The sequence below is a fragment of the Lissotriton vulgaris genome, chromosome 3_1 (genome assembly GCF_964263255.1).
Source record: "Lissotriton vulgaris chromosome 3_1, aLisVul1.2, whole genome shotgun sequence".
In the NCBI taxonomy this organism is placed as follows: domain Eukaryota; kingdom Metazoa; phylum Chordata; class Amphibia; order Caudata; family Salamandridae; genus Lissotriton; species Lissotriton vulgaris.
In genome coordinates this window covers 167786214-167799928 of record NC_141689.1, presented here as the reverse complement: position 1 = coordinate 167799928, position 13715 = coordinate 167786214, and positions in this window count along the sequence as shown.

The window sequence follows — 13715 nt, the reverse complement described above, 5'->3', positions numbered from 1 at the left end:
CTAAGTGGACACCACAATTGGGCACAGGAAATACTATAGATGCTTTCCACAAGTCTGTGGAATTTGAAATTGATAAACTCATTGATAAATGGTCGAAAGGTGGCTACTATAAAGAACCAGACAACCTTACACAGGGAGAGAGAAAAGCACTTAAACTCCTCAAGTCCAATGATGACATTACAATTCGAATGGCTGATAAGGGTGGTAATGTGGTTGTAATGGATACCACTAAATATAATGCAGAGATTATGTCACAGCTAGAGGATCGGAAATACTATGAGTCCTTACCTAGCAATCCATTGCCATCCTTAACTATTTTGATAAATGAGAAACTTAAAAGTTGGTATGATCTGTCACTATTGGACATGGATGAATATAATTATATGACAATTTCAGCACCCTGAGCTCCCTGCTTATACACCTTACCTAAGGTACATAAGAATAGAGAGAACCCACCCGGACGGCCCATTATCTCTGGTATCGGTGGTCCGACTGAAAAGATATCTGAGTATATTGACATATTCATGAGACCGTTTGTTGAAAGCTTGCCCTCCTATATTCGAGACACCAAGCATGTTTTAAACATGATGTCAGATGTGACTTGGCAAAGAGATATGTATCTTGTAACACTTGATGTGGTTTCACTGTATTCGAATATAGACCACACACTGGGAATTCATGCAGTAGAAACCTTTTTCAACAGGAGACCAGCTGAATATTTTGAACACACAAAGATGATACTTGATATGACACAGATAGTACTCAATAACAATGTATTTGTGTTCAATCGCAATTGGTACAGACAGCGTCTTGGGACCGCGATGGGCTCCAGGTTTGCTCCGTCTTTTGCCAACCTATTCATGGGATGGTTTGAGGCGGAGTGGATCTGGGGTCGTCGTGGGGTCAGGTGGATAGAATATATCCAATATTGGGGTCGTTTCATAGACGAATGTCTCATGATCTGGACTGGCAGCCTTGAAGACCTTCTGTGTTTTTTTGAATACCTAAACAGCAATGATGTTAACCTTAGGTTCACAACTCAATATGATAAGGAGAAAATTTATTTTCTTGATGTCGAGCTATATACTAAGGGAAATAAGTTGTGTTCCAAGATGTACAGAAAGGAGACTAGTTGTAACTCACTATTACATGCTAAGAGTTGCCACCCTAACTTTCAGATTAAATCCATCCCATATGGTGAGATGGTCCGGGCTAGGAGAAATTGTTCGGAGAATGAAGAATTTAAGGATACAGTACAGGATATGTCTTCCAGATTTCTAGCTAGGGGCTACCAACGGGCAGTTATTGAGAAGGCGAAAAGACGTGTGCATAAACTCGAACGATCACATACATTAAAAGAAAAGATGACTACAGAGAAGAAAGTACGTGAGGTTCGCCTAGTAACCAATTACAATACAGAGTCTAATAAATTATACTCTATTTTGAATCGGCATTGGCACTTGTTGTCTGCTGACAAAGATCTATCAGCACATATTGGACAGAGACCGGCTGTAACCTTTAGGAAAGGGAGAACCTTGGCGAATGACTTGAGCCCAAGCTATCCAATTAAGAATAGAGAAGTCTGGCCCAGGAATTTGACAAAAGGATTCTACAAATGTGGGCGATGTAATTGCTGTAGATGGGCTTGTAAAAAGATTGTGAGTTTCAGTTACAATAACTCAACAGTGTATGAAATAGATACCTTTATGAACTGTGAAACCTCCTATGTTGTATATATCATAGCTTGCACATGCGGACAGATTTACGTGGGCAGCACGATAAGGAGACTTAGGGACAGGATGATGGAGCATATTAGGGCATGGAAGAATGGGGACACCAGATACCCAATTGCTGCTCATTTTGTACAGAACATTGATAATCAGGGGGATCACCAATTTTGTTACCATGCAATAGAACATGTAACACAGGATCCTAGAGGGGGTAACAGAACTCTGAAACTCAGGCGCAGGGAAGTACTGTGGATTATGAAATTGAAATCGGTCCAACAGGGGCTAAATATTGATAATGAGTACCAGTACTTCTTGGGCAATGATTAATAATCGTGCTGATCTCTTCCAACATTATGTGCACTATATACTGAATGATTATTGACTATGTATACTGCATGCCTGTTGTTGACATCTAGCAGCTTTCTGGTACTAGACTGTACAGGGACTTTTGTTCCCTAGGATGTTGTAAGCTCTCGCTTCCCTTCTAATTGCAATTTGTTCGATGATTGAATGATAGTTAACAGTTAGGATACTATTGCACTTTCGGTTGCCTCTCTTCTGGCTAACTGTCTAACATTTATTCTTCATTAACTCTACTCACCCATTCCTATGGAACAAGATGCATACACATAATGGTTATATTAAGTGATTTGTTTATATCAGTATACACAAACAGATTAGTGCATTATCCCAGGATTTATGGTGGTATGCAGGGTCTGATCTAGAATTAGGAATAATTTCGGTAACCCGATCGAAATCGGGTAACTCTGTTGATTAAATAAATAACAACATTTAATCAGATTAAAGCTAACGAGCTTAAATATCATGTGCATCAACTATATATTGATGCACAAAATTGGATTTTGCCCATACATATGGGTAGACGCGTGTTTACACTCTTAAAACAGTATGAACACATTACAAGATGGCGCACGCTTACACGCGTATTTAAGGACATTCCAAGATGGCGCCTATGCTAGACGCCAGTGCTTGGAAACGTTGGATGACAGATGATACGCTGCGAGTACACGGAACACAGGTAAACTAGAAGCAACGTTGGCTTTAGTTTTATCAGGATTTCGACTATCGGAACGGTTCAAGATATTAAAATACCGTTTCCTTATATATATATTTTCAGGTTGTCGTGATATTTGAAGAAACCGAAATTTGGTGAGTGTTGGAAAACTTTATATACTTGAAATTGTATCCATATACGTATGGGCTATGGTATTAAAGTCATTATTTTGACACAGATAGCCGTATATTGGACCAGGAGATGACAACGACCCTGTGTACACTATATTTGAATATTTACCGTGGGTAAGTTAATGAAGCCTCATAGGAGTAACTTCGGGAGTATATATATGATTTGCCTCCCTATTTCCGCTTATTTACCGACAAGAGAATATTCTTCTTTTACCAATAATGGGGGTTAGGCAACTTTGGAACCCTTGGTAAATAGAGGTGTTTTGTAAAATTGCAGTGCAGAAGATAAGGGGGACGTTATGTATATATATTTTTGTAAAAAAGGTCTATTTGTATATCGAGTCCTGAATAGGGGTATATATTGAGTGAGACTCTTATTCTTACCTGATGGTAAATTGTATTGATTTGGTACACTGACCGTAAATTGGGGAATGACATGTGCTAATTTTGTTGTTTAGAATGAAGTGGATAAGTGAAGTCAAAGATATTATTCTATAGAACACACCAGATGATATTGACTGGGTGAGTGTTATAGGATACACGCTTTGCATTATGCTTTCCAGCAGTATATTCTGATTGCTATATATTTATTTTGTTCCTAGTGGTAAATATAGGTGATTGGAGAGATAAACATTATTTGCAAAATGCTGGATGAAATGAGATGAGAATACGAAGGTAAACCTAATTCATTAATAACATAGGGGGTGAACTTTAACTCTAAGTTGGCAAATAACTTCTGTTAGGATCTCATTTTGGATTATTTAGTCATTTTTGATATTAGTGAAAGTACTCAAGGTATATAAGCTTCTGATATGCCTCTGTTTTTTCAGATTAAATAGTAGTTTACGCTGTGAGGACCATATTAGAGTGAGAAATAACTGACAATTACAGAGGTGATATTTTACCCCTACCTTGTTTATTTATCTTGGATGCAGGGTTTTTTCTTTTTATCACATATTGGTGGACTTTCAGACTGGAAAGGTTTTCGACTATTTATTTTCCTACTTCAAACTCTTCACTCTGCAGGCTTTTATCTTACTAGATGGTGGTTGGTACTATCGCACATCTAAATCGAGTTATATGAGATAAATATATATAATGCTCATGGGATATGTTTTGCTTGATTACAGCCCTGAAGAAGTCGAGGTATTATTAAATGCACGACGAAACACGTGTTGGCTGGTGTAATCAACATTGGAAATAAATTACAAGGACTTCTGATACATACTGAAATTTGACTCTTTTTGCATTGACTTTGGAAACTATATTCATTGATCCGACTCCGGAGGATTGGAGTTACTTGCCATATATACATTTGAAGTATACTAGTGAACTGTGGGTGTGCTCAGAGGTTATTGTACATATTGCCGCTTCATATGAAGCCAGTGATGTAGGATACGCATCATTCCTCTAGAAGCACCATCTTATTATAGTTAATGATTATAATTTTGTACCCTGAAGTTATGGTAGTGCGCCCATAATAGGTTGGTATCCACCATTAAATAGAGTGGAAAGTAGGTGACATTTGATCCAGCCATGCCGAGGCTATACAGATTCTTAAAACTGCCATAGCTAAAAAATAAAGTATCCCGATGGAGCCTGTATGCCAACCCCATTTACCCCAAGCAAAATTGTTGATGGAGTTAAAGTTGTCTCTACACCCAATGATCTCATTAAAAATGCTTCTATGGGGAGAGGAGCTACGTCAGCAAACAAGATGGCTGCTTAGGCTCCCGGCTCCGCCGACCTCCGTAACCCGCCACGATATCCTGTACATTATCCTGACTTTACGCCAAGTCTCTGTGTGCATGAACTGTTCCGCACTCCGATGGTGAAATCCGGAAACTTTTATCGGCTTGTTTGACAAAGTTCCATCGAGTTGAAGTTTGCGGCCTACTCCAGCAGTAAAGCCGGGGCCTGGAGTACTTTCACAGCCGGGCTGTAGTGCAACAACATCGGCCAGGAGAATCAGGCTGGGTCCGGTCGACCGGAGTGGAGGCTTTGTTTAAGCCCGAATTTAGCGGCGATCGTTTTCATTGCTCAGCATCGACGGAGGAGTGATTCTGCTTGCTGCTGGCTGCGGGTGGGGGCCCCTGTCCCGCGGACCCAGTTTGCGCCCGCCGGGGTTCGGTGGTTCGTGGTCTCTGACCTGCGGCCTTAACCGGGTAGACCGTGGCTGCGAACAAAGACTGGTCACCCTTCGCATTTGCACGTTCGTGATCCTGTTTGTCCCCCCCGAGGATGCCAGATTCACCCGGGGAGGTGATTGTGATTGATAAATATGGATCGAACGGTGCATGAGCCATCGCTGACGTCAATACTGGCAGAATTTTGGGCATTTCGCTCACATGTGGATACTTTGTTGAGCAAATTGGAGACGCGCCTATCTGAGATGCTCCTGGTGGAACCGGACCCAGCCTTACTGTTGGAACAGGAATCTGCAGCCATTCAAACCGCGGCCATTTTACTCCGTGCGAGAACCCCGTGAGGAAACAAGTATTGGAACCATCGGATGGTGCCCTGGGAGACGGTGTTCCCGAGGATGTCATGGTATTGCTGAAGCTTCCACCACTACCGGCTTTGGAGATATCATCAGGCGTTCCCCTCCCGGAGACTTTTGTTTGTGACTTTCCATTCATTTTGTGGTCATCTTCTCCTTTCCTGGTGATGCTACGACTCCTGTGCAAGATACATTGGGACTGTTCATCTAGGAGGGAGAGTTCTTCTGCGTCTACAGTTCCTGTGGACTCACTACCTGGCAGTAGCCATGGACTGCTTTCTGATGACTCTCTTCTCCTTTATTGCTTCTTTGTGTGCCTTTGGGTCTCGCTGGGGGGTTTTGTGTTCTTGTTCGGAGGGGCCAAGGTTAAGATCGACTGGGTCGGGAAGGGTTGGAGTGGCTTTCACAAGTGTTGGACCTGCAACTGTTTGCTCTAAGAGGCTGGGCGGTGTCTCACGGTACCCTCTAGTTTCTTCTATATTGTTGTCATAAGTTTGTCTTTTAGTGATAGGGGGTGGCTGTTTCAGGCGGGGGGTCTAAAGGGGCCGGGAGCCCACATGGATATGCCCTCCTCCGTTCCTTTTCCTACCTTTGGGGTTTTAGTTATTAGGGGCGACAGGCACGCTGCTGGTGGGGTCAGGCTGTAGCCATTTGCAGGAGTACAGGGTGGGGGGCTGGACGGGGTTTTTTATTTTGCCTTTTTTATTTTCTATGGCCTTTCTTTTCCTTCTCTCTCTTTCTTAAACGATCAGTATAGCTACGAATTATTCGGATTCTTATTGTGTGGTTGTATTTATTGCTTATGCTTTTATGATATCCTGATTCCTAGGTGGGCAGGCCCCGAGTACTGGCGCAACATGGAATGTATATTGTGTGTTCTTTTGTACCGATCTATATGCTCTGGCGCCAATTCTCCTTATTATAGTGGTTATTACATGCATATCCTGTTTCTTACCCTGTCCCCCGCATTCTTCTGTTTGATTGTATGGCACCTGATCCCCTCTTATATATTATAAAATGAAACCTCTGTCTCAATCCTGGAACCCAGTTGTGCATTCTAATACAAGTTTTTTTTGTTAAAGATATTTTTATTGAGAAAACAGAAAGACAGAATGAACAGAAGAGAGAAGGGATGGAATCACAGGAAATGCAAAAAAAGGTGCCCTCGCAGGGGCCAGTTCAATAAGGCCAAGCAGCAATAATAGTGATAAAGGGTCATACAGCGTCATCGCTCAGGGCAAGATAAGGCTCAAAAGGCCGTCCGGAACAGCATCAAACCCCCCGAGAAGACCCGGAGGTGCAAAAGCCCATACTGGCACCGAGCCAAGCTGTCCAACTCAGAGGCTTATTCGACCAAGTCCATTTGCGCCTCTAAGTGTCCCGGCCACGAGGAGACAGTGCGGCAAGGCCGAACATAGAAAAAACCAAGATCCCCATCCCCCTCTAGAAAAGAAAAACAAACCTAACCCCCCCCCCGAGGCTCCAATCACCCAGCTATGTCCCTCCCCCCAGTGGTGGCAGTCTAGCAACAGGCATTCGCTCAGGCAGACTTCACACCTGAAACAGATGTAAGGCGCTTATGGTGGGTGGGCAGACCGCCGACGGCAACCCTCGAGAGAGAAAGCGGACCAACGGGCCCGATCTGAAAGTAAGGTTCTTAAAGTCATTTCTGAAAATGTCCGCCATACGCTCCACACTCAGCAACTTCCACAACCTAGCGAACCAAAGGGAAAGAGCAGGGGCCTCCTTCTTCTTCCATGCTGCAGCCAAGGTCAACTTGGCCGCACCTACGCAGAGCCAAAGGATGTGCTTGTCTGCCCTGGTCTGGTGCTCCAAAAGCGGGTCCCGAAGGCCCAGGAGCACAAAGCCTATGGAATCTGGAATCGGGTAGCCCAGGATTTCCCTGATATGAGACAGTATCTCCTCCCAATAGGGGCGTATGATGGGGCAGTCCCACCAGATATGGCGAAAGTCCCCAAGGAAACCACAGCCCCGCCAACACCTGTCTGATGTAGAAGGAAAAATCTTTTTTCAATCGGGTCGGGTACAGATACCAATCCAGCATTGTCTTCATGTGGGCCTCCCGCAGATCAAGAGAATGGTTAAATCTATGTAGATCACGCCAGAGGTGAGACCACTCCTCGTCGGAGATATCCCGTCCCAGGTGTTCCTCCCACAAACCCATGTATCTAGGGCGAGGTGAGATAGCAGTGGTCAATAGCAGATCATAGAGGAATGAAATCACCCCCTTCATAGAGGATGTGCAAGTGATATAAGATTCGAAATCCGTGGGAGGCCTCGTTGTGGCATCCCGAACCTCAGGTGACATTGCCCAGTGAAGTAGCTGGGCGTGTCGGTAGCGCTCAGTAGGTGGCACCCCATAGTCACGCATGCAGTTATGGAAGGTGAGCGGCTCATAACCATGGAACAAATGTGTGAGTGCGTGGCAACCCCCCGCCCTCCATCCATCAAAGGGCCCCTCAACAAGAGCCGGCGGAAACGCTGGATTAAAGTGAATAGGTGTGAAGGGGGAAGGAAAGGAGGTCCACCTTTCATCACTAGGGACCGAATCCCAGACCTTCAGAGTAGTACTCGTAGGAGTGCTGATGTAAGCGTTGCATGGCCGATCCCCCTTCGCCTTCCAAACCAGGTCCCATATGGAACGTCCCGCCACACTCCTGTCCATATGTAACCAGTGCTTCTCCGACTCCATTTGGGTCCATTCGGCCAGCACCCGGAGTTGCGCCGCTTTATAGTAAAGAAGCATGTCTGGAAGGCCAGCCCCGCCCTTCCTCAATGGCCGGCGTAGCGTAAGAAAAGAGAGTCTAGCACGGCCACCCTGCCAGATGTAGCGCAGAATCATAGAGTTAAGATGCCGAAAAAAGCCCCCCTCCAAGGTAATAGGGAGGGCCTGGAACAGGTAAAGGAGCTTGGGGAGCATCGTCATCTTGACGGCATGCACGCGTCCCAACCAGGAGATAAACATGGGTTTCCAACGGTTAAGCTCGGTCTGTATCTGGGTCAAAAGGGGAGGGAAGTTGGCCGCATATAGAGTAGCGATGGACGAGGTCAGCCCGACCCCGAGATATTGTATGGAGGAGCTAGACCATGACAGGGGCGTGAGCGGTCGGATGCGTGCAACCTCAGTGGGTGGCAGCGTAAGATTGAGAATGTAGGATTTGCCAGGATTGACCCGAAAACCCGCCACCGCTTCGAATTGGGAGAGCACGTCCTGCACACACGGGAGGGAAGTCCCCGGGTCAGCTAGTGACAATAGGACGTCGTCTGCAAAAAGAGATATTTTGTGCTGTTCCCCCGAAAAGGGGAGCCCAACAATATCCGGGTCCTCCCGCACCCGAAGGGCAAGAGGCTCGATGCTAAGCGCGAATAGTAGAGGAGATAGAGGGCAGCCCTGCCGCGTACCCCGGGAGTGTGCAAAAAAAGGTGAGACATGCCATTCACCATGACCCTCGAGCGCGGACCATGGTAATTGGCCCGAAGCATATCTATAAACTCGGGAGAAAAACCGAAGGCCTGCAAGGTACTAAAGAGAAAGTCCCAATCTACCCGATCGAACGCCTTTTCAGCATCGAGGCCAACCAGGACCGCTGGAATCTTGAAGCGATTAGCTTTCTCGATCAGATAGATTAGTCGTCTAGTGTTGTCATGGGTCTGGCGACCCTTTATAAAGCCCGACTGATCGGGGTGGATGAGGGCAGGCATGAGGTCCTGGAGCCGGGCAGCTAAGATAGAGGAGTACAGTTTAGCATCTACGTTTAACAGGGCTATGGGCCGGTACGATTCGCATTTAGAGGGGTCCTTCCCCGCCTTGGGAATGATCGAGATCATAGCTTCCGCCATAGTGCCCGTAGTGTGGCCCGCCTCCCTCATGCTGTTGAAAAGCGTCACCAAGCAGTCCCCCAACTCAGAAGCAAACGTCTGATAAAAGGAAGCCGTGAAGCCGTCCGGGCCCGGAGCCTTCTGCGGTTTAAGGGACCGAATGGCGGTCAACACCTCCTCCCTAGTAAAGGGGGCCTCCAAAAGCTCTTTCCACTCCTTGGAAACCTGTGGAAGTGATAGAGCTTCCAAGTATTCCCGCTGAGCGGCCGGCGCCAGGCGGTCCGCCGAGTACAAGGCGGCATAAAAGTCGCCGAAGAGCTCGGCTTTAACTGCATCCCTATGTTCCACGGCGCCGGAAGGCGTCCGAATGCCACCCACATATTCCTTCTCACGTTTATCACGGAGCTGCCGTGCCAGATGTTTCCCCACTTTGTTGCCCTGAGCGTAAGAGAGCCGTAAGCGCAAAAGGGTATATTCAGCCTGATTATTATAGTGCGCCCTGAGCTTCCCCCGCACCGCAGCAAGAGGGCGAAGGGTCTTTTGAGAAGGATTCTGCTTATGCGCAGTTTCCAGTGACGCCAGTTCCGCCTCCAGTGCCTCCCTCTCCTGGCGCCTAAGCTTGTTCAGGGCGGAGTTCAATGCAATGCACGTGCCCCGCGTCGTCGCCTTGAAGGCGTCCCATTGGGTGAAGACCGAGGTGTCACCAGTCTCGTTGAGCTCAAAAAATTCACCAATGGCCACCCTTAGCTTTTTGCAGGATTCCTCATCTCGCGTAAAGGGAAATACCATTTGCGGTGAGGGGACGACTCCGGGGCCCAGATCAAGCATGTCGCTAAAAGGCCATGATCGGAGACCGAGAGTGGAAATATTTTGCTGTCCTGCAGGTCGCCCTGCAGGGATTGATGCACAAAAATGTGGTCAAGGCGGGAATAAGTGTGGTGGACATGGGAATAGAACGTGTAGTCCCTAGTGCGGGGGTGGAGGGAACGCCAGCTATCAATAAGGCCCAGACTAATCAAAGTATCACGCAGTTCAGAGGAGAAGAGACCTGCCTCCGTCCTCTGCTGATGTGAACAATCAAGACATTTGTCCCAAACCAAATTAAAATCCCCCATCACTATCAATGCTCCCTCCCCAAAGTCCCCCACTACCCTCAGAAAGGCCTCAAGGAACCCATGCTGGCCCGCATTCGGTGCATAAACAACCACCCACGTGCAGAGCTTACCCATGAGCATCCCCTTCACCATTAGCCACCGCCCCTCCTTGTCTCCCCGCACCCCCACAGGTTGAAATTGAAGCGTGGAGCGGAACAAAAGCGCCACTCCTCGATGCTTGGTAGTGGCAGAGGATTTATAAATCAGGGGGTATTGCCTGTGCTTAAGTCTAGATTCATCTTTACGGGCCAAATGAGTCTCCTGCAAGCCCACCACATCCAACTGATGATCAAGAATATACTTCCACACTTTCTGGCGCTTTTGAGGAGAATTAAGGCCTTTAACATTCCAGGAGCCTACTGTAACAGGTAACATTGAGTCAAACACCGCCCCCCACCGCTCCAATCAGTGCCCCCCATAACGCCAGAACCAAACCAGACACACTACAGTCATAGCAGATCTCCAGCCACCACCACCGGGTCGCTTCCCAAACAGCCCTCCCACAATCAAAAGGAGCCTCAAAAATAAAACACAAAAAAGAAAGAGTCAGAACTAGAAAGAGAACAATGAAAGTCGGACATGACCTTAAGGGTCGGGGGTAGAAGACCCTGGTAATGCCCCCCTCGAGTTCAGGGTCGGGGTAACCCTCCAATTGAGTACTGTCCCACAGAGTACCTGAGATGGTAGAGCCCCTCCGGCCCCCACGGGCCTCCGTCGAGGGAGCCTAGGCCGCTGAGGAGCTGACTCAGTCACCAGGGCTAGCGAGGCCAAAATGTCTCCCCTTTCACTCTGACTCGCCGAAGGAGTCGGACCCTCTGCCACACCGTGTCGGCCTACTCTCTGCCATGCTGGGGATTTGGAACGGCGACGTCTTCTCGGGGAGGCGCTGGCGCCCGCCGACGCGGCTGCTTCCTCCATGCCCAGCAGCTCCCTGGCGGCCGCCAGGGATCTCACTTGCACCAGTCTGTTTTGCCACCTGAAAATGAGTCAAAAGGGGTGACCCCAGGAGTAGGACACCCCGTGCTCTCTCAAAAAGGCCGTGATCGGGCGGAAGTCCCGTCGTTTTTGCAAGGTGGAAGCCGCCAGATCCTGAAAAAGCTGAGGGCTGTGCCCACGAAAAAGCAAGTTATTGGTGTCCCTCGCCTTCCTCAGGATTGTCGCCTTCAGTTGAAAATCGTGGACACAGACCAAAATGTCGGGAGGCGGCGAGCGCGCGCCACGTGGCAGGCCTACCCGATGTACTCTGTCCATCCGGACCTTCGTGCGATCGTCCTCCGCCAGAATCTGCAGAAACAGTGCCTCCACGTACTCCCGCAGGTTACCACCATCTCCGTCCCAAGGCACCGCACGGATCCGAATGTTATTACGGCGGGACCGGTTTTCCAAATCCTCGCAATGGGTCTGAAGATCCAAATTTTGCTCGCGTAGCTGGAGCAAGTCCTGCTGTAGCTGATGGACATCCCCACTGAGGCCCAAATCGTGGTCCTCTAGGGTCGCCACCCGTTCGCCAATGCCGTCTACGTCTCGGCGGACCTCACGGAGATCGGAATCTAATTGCGATTTCAGTTCCGTGATATCGTCCTTGATGGAGGAAAAAAGCTCTATCAGGAAGGCCTTCGTGACCGGGCCCTCAGTGTCGTCCTTGGCCGGCGACTTGCTAGGGCCGGGGGGCGATCCGGACGCCCCCTTACCAGGTCCATCCTTCCCCGGCTTATTCAAGCGGTTCCTAGTCGACATGGTGCGACGCCTCAGTCTGGTCCAGGCTCCTCGCGACCTCCCAGTGCATCCCGGATAGTACGCTACGCTTCTCCACACCTTCAGCAATCTCTGCTCCATAGACACCGGGGGGACCGATGCGATCAGAAGGCAGCACTCGCCACGTCGCACAAAGTCCGTTGGGTCGTCCGATGGGCCGCCCCCAGGGCATTGAGGGTTAGAGGCACGATGGCACCACTTCTCCTTCCCTCAACCTTCTGCGCTGTCCAACTGCCGCCAGCCAAGTCGGCGCCTCTCCGTCACCTCCGCTCCGGCGTCAGCACCCAGATAGCTCGACGGGATCTCAGGCAGGCTCGCTACAATCCCAGTGGAGGGGACCCGCAGAGCAAGCGCTTCATTCGTCAACTTGCTAGAGTTTAGGGTCACTCGTGTTAAAGGCCGGTGCAACCCAGGCGAAGCTCCGTAGGCCGCTCCGGTACTCGTGCGTCGCCACACCAACACCTCGGCTAAGTCCGCCGTCCTAGGTCGTAGCTCGACGGGAGAAGGGTCAAACCAATCCAGGACACCTTAGCGACCCCAGGAGAGTCAAAGCCGAAGCTGAAATCGCCCCAGTGCAGCTAAACAAAGCTATGAAAGGCTCGGGGTGCCGGAGGAGCTCGCAGGCACGTCTTACTCCGTCGCCATCTTGGCCACGCCCCCCCTAATACAAGTTTTATCCTGAATCGCTGCTGGACCACTGGGTTGTCGGCTGATGAGCTGTGTCGTACTGTGATATCGGCGATTTTAATTTGTCTAGCGGCCGGCCCCCGCCGTTGTAGGCCCATGCTTGTATTTTTATTGAATGCTAAAATAAAGGTTTTTCCCAAAAAAAAATGCTTCTATGGCTCTATGGTAAAGATGACTTTTATATTGTGTGTTTGAAAGTGGGTATTTTCTTGCTTAGCCATCCTGTGTGCCTCTGCTGGTTTGTGGATGCCAGTCTGGCTTTGAAGTGACAGGGGCTGGGGATTTGCATTCTCTTCAGACAGCCACTGGGGAGGTTGAGGTATGTCCTGCCTTTCCTGAATGAGTCAGGGCTGGACTGAATAGACCTGGACTGTATTTAGAGTAGTGGGAGGCGATTTCCATGCACCTGAATAGGCCTGGTCTGCCTAGGACAATGCAGACTCTACCTCCTACCAGGTAGCTCTGCCAGAACAGGTTTTGACTGAACACAGAACGTCTCTGCCACAAGAGATCAGAGAGAAATTCTGTATAAATAGTGGGGCTGAGACCCCAGAACTTTAGATTACTTCTGGACTCAAGAGGAACATCTGCCAAGGAGAAGAGCTGGGAAAACTGTAGGGCAAGTACTGCCCTTTTACTGTGTGCTGTGTGTGGTTGGCCTCCCGTGGCTGTTTCTGCCAAGGAGAAGACCTGGACTTTGCTGTGTGCTGTGTATCCAACATGAAGAAGATCTGCAAGGGCTTAGTGTAGAACTTGCCTCCTGTCCCGGTTTCTCAGGGACACAAAGACTTTGTTCTCCTGCACATGGAACTGCTGTTTTAGCTCCCGCAGAGGGAAATAGCA